Consider the following 4441-nt stretch of genomic DNA (forward strand, 5'->3'; position numbering starts at 1 on the left):
AAAAACAAGAACTCCAAGATCTAGATGCAAGGGATTCCCCTCACATAGAGGAGAAAGTGATTGGTGGAAATGTGGATCTAGATCTCCTCTCCCCCCCCCCCCAAATAAATTAGGAAAAATCCATGAAGGGATTGAGAGATAGCAAGCTCGAAGAAGGTCAACAATGGGAGAAGAACACGAGCTAAAGGGATAAGGTCCAATGGGGAAGAAGACCCCCTTTTATAGGTGGGCAAAAATCCAACAGTTATCCCCATTCTCAGCCCGCAGCGGGCGGTACTACCGCTCAAGGGAGCGGTACTACCGCTGGCTGCAGCTGTACTGCCGCTCGGCGCAGCCTTACTACCGCTGGGACCTCGCACTGCACCTAAGGGGGAAGGAACAGAGAGGAGGGCCATTGAGCGGCACTAGTAGCGGTAGTAGGGGCGGTACTACTGCTTACAAGCGATACTACCGCTCCTACTGCCGCTGCTACTGCCGCTGAACCCTACACAAGACACGCAGGTCTCGAGTCGAGGCGGTACTAGCGCGGAACCGGAGCCGTACTACCGCCTGTGGCCATGGGCGGTACGACCGCTATGAAACAACGGTACTACCGCCTATGGCTTTCAGCGGTACTGCCGCTCCGGGGCCGCGATACTGCCGCTCCAGCGCCTCCCTTATGCCACTTCCACGAAAACAAGTATACTTCAAGGAAAACCAGAACTGCCACAACGTTTGCAAATGAGCTCCGAATTGAGCAAACTCAAGCTTGTTGGATAGAAGACAACGAGTAGCATCAAAACAGCGAAGAACCAACATAACGTCCAACATCGAAAACATCATATAAGATGCATGTGAACTCCGTTTTCAATGAACTAGAGCTTGTCATGAAGATGACCAAGCTCTAAAACTCACAAAGAGAAACACCAAACAAGGACCAAGAAAGATGATGCAAGGATGCAATGGTTTGAGCTCTCTACGAATGATACGATCAATCTACTCATCGAGGGCCCCCCTTGATAGTACGGCAACTGATCCTATAACCCGGTCTCTCAACTTCCACCATGAGACCGGTAAAACATAAACCTATCAAGGGCAAACCTTTGCCTTGCGCATAATCCACTTGAGTTAGATGATGACGATCTTGTCCTCCTCAAGATGGACCACCTTTCTTGATTGCGTTGGGTCGATGAAGACCAGTTGATTTCTCCCCCATAAACCACTATGGGTGAGCCACTCTTCTGCACATCTTCACAAGTCCATTGTCACCATAATGGACGGCAAGCTTCAAGCACTTGATCTCTTCGTGATGCTCCACTTGCACACGGCAATCTTGATGACGATCGCCACTTGATGTAATCCTCTCCATGGGTTGTATGATATCTTCCTCTTGACTCAATCCCATGGACACATACCTAACCCCACATAGAACTCTCACATAGACCATGGGTTAGTACACAAAGCGCAATGGACCATGCTTACCATACCATGGGATCCCTTGATCCCTCTTGGTAAATCTTCTATGCTTTGTGAGTTGATCAACTTGATTCACTCTTGACTTAGTCTTGATCAACCTTGAATCTTTCCAACTCTCTTCATTTGGATGATGTCTTGAAAGTAAACACGAATAATCACACAATCTTCTTCTTCAAGACATGCTTTCAATAAGTTCAACACTCACATGACCAATTTTTCGATAATTCCTTAATAGCACCTTGGTCAACTCATAAACTCCTTGAAACCAACACATGGACTTCAAGAAATGTCTATGGACAAATCCTTCAAATATAACTCAATGCAGCCATTAGTCCACAGAGAATGTCATCAATTACCAAAACCACACGTGGGGGCACCGCATGTCCTTTCATTAGTTAACTTAATGGTCAAAATTAGCCTCAAAATACCTACGGGACTTTGTAAATTCAAACGAAGGTAGAAACTAACTCAGGAGGAGAAACTAGAAGAAAGCTTTGCATGCTGCCATCGAATAATTAACCACGGGAATCACTTGGTGAGCATGGACATGACAAAATACCTAGGAGACTTAGGCCCTGTTTGTTTGGACTTATGCTTCACCTTTTTCACTTTGGATAAAAAAACTTGTATTTAGAGTCTTTCGGTTCTGGCTTTTGGGTTATACCCTCATATAACAACTAGCGTAGTGGCCCGCGCATTTGCGCGGCTAGATTTGTAATCATCAATCTCTCACATTTAACATAGACCTGCTAAAGGACTCATAATATTTTACTTGCATAATCTAGAGATCGTTGGATATCTTCATCTTCACGAGCTGGTGGTAAATGTTCGTTGCCATGATCTCGTATGGAAATCTGAATTGATACTAACCTTGAGACATGGTTGAGAATGCGGAGCACCTAGTATTACACAAATACCCCAATCTATCATTAATTTGTGGTACATTTGATAGAAGCTCAATTGATAAACAATCACTCACTCCATTCGGGTTTATAAGGTCTAATAGTATTCTGAGATTTGACCACCAATAAGCTTGATATATATGACATATATGTTATAAAAGTTACATCCATGAAATCTTCTTTCAAATACAAATTCAATGATATACTTTTTTGTGAGACCTGAATATCATATATTATTGGTGTAACTGATGGTCAAAGAAAATCTCAACATTATGGTAACAAAAAATTTCTCCTTTAACTACAATGTGTTGGTAGGAACCATCAATGAAGACAAATAACACTGTGGTCTTCAGCTCGTAATATAACCCATGTACTGATCTTGGGATTTTAGTTCCTTATACACTCCTTTCCTTTTGGGTCGATCTTCGTTCCAGAAAGTTTCAAAATATTTTTTGTGAGGACTAAATGTTAAAAATGAGAGCTTATACCATGATACTCTTTATATAATTTAACATGATTGTCGTTACAACTTATGTACGAAAATATATTCTCCTAGTTAATGTCATGATAGCATTTCCTTGTAATTGTGTTCATCTGCTTTCTCTTATTTCACATGCCCATTTATGAACATGTATTTAAAAAGAAAGTATCACAGAATAAACGATACCTATCAATTTGTTTAGAGAAATATATAGTATTTTAGTACTGCAACTTAATTTGCACATACAAATGAATCAATTGACACTCTTACCCCTGCATTGCATTACTGGTGTATAGAATTGCAACAAAAAATCACCATGATTAATACTAATTAATTAAGTAAAAAAGTTCCAAGTCAACTGAGTGTGGCTGCCACGTTGAGTCACTACCAACACTTTGGTAGTCAAAAATCAAGTTGGTCTACAAAAGAACACAACACTACATTATCTATTACTCCCTCCGTTCGTAAATATAAGTTTTTGAAGAGATTCAACTATGGACTACATGTATGTGGTCCATAGTGAAATCACTACAAAGACTTATATTTAGGAACGGAGGGAGTATATGTGAGCTTTTAGATTTAAATGGAGTAACACCCATAGAAAAGAAAATGATACTTATAAAATTTCTTTTTTTAAAATATTTTCATATAAACATGTACACTGAAGGAACAATTCAGACATTTCACTCATGGCAATCCAGTATATTAACATAACATTCGAGCAAGGTGTGCAACCAAGTCAGGTGCTCCAACCAAGAGTTCTAAAGAAGATTTAGGACATGTGGAATCACATTATTTCTTGAGCCTATAGAGAAATCATGTTAGCGTCAGAACTATACCAAGATACCATAGACGTACACCATGACATATTGTTTTTACTCCTAATGGTGGAGTCTTTAAGGGAGAGAAACCTACATTTATATAAATATAATATATTCATATGTTGATGGTGGAAAAAGTCCAATATAATGTACTCCCTCTGTAAACTAATATAAGAGCGTTTAGATCGCTACTTTAGTAATCTAAACACTGTTATATTAGTTTACACAGGGAGTACTATTTTGGGAATCACATATTCATACCTAGGCAGAGAAATACTGGAGTACATGGCACTTGCATGGTTGAAAAATCATGTAGCAATGACGCATATATGCTAGCACAGCTGTCCATAACATGGCAATGAGCCAGGGACGTTCTGATGCCCCTTGGCCAGCCTTGTTTTACCATGGTGGTACCGAAGGTTCACTATAGAATATTGATTTACATCCAAATTCCTCAAGTCAGTTATGTATTATGTTTACTCTGTAGCTTTCTTTCCTAAAAAATCTGCAAGACATCCACACACTTCTAGGCTTATTTATTCTCTGAAAATCAAAAAACATACATACATCTGCTTCTAACAATATGAATTTAAGATCAATTGAAAATAAATTTAGACTTAAATGAGCAAATTTGAAATCGACATTGCTGATTGCTAACGGCACAAACTCGTGCATGACCATGGGTAACATCCAAATTCCTCAAAACTTTTATGTATTAATAATGTGTATTCTGTAGGATTCTTTCCTATGAAATCTGCAATAAATCCACACAATTCTTACGC

The sequence above is a fragment of the Triticum dicoccoides genome, chromosome 2B (assembly GCF_002162155.2).
Source record: "Triticum dicoccoides isolate Atlit2015 ecotype Zavitan chromosome 2B, WEW_v2.0, whole genome shotgun sequence".
Classification (NCBI taxonomy): domain Eukaryota; kingdom Viridiplantae; phylum Streptophyta; class Magnoliopsida; order Poales; family Poaceae; genus Triticum; species Triticum dicoccoides.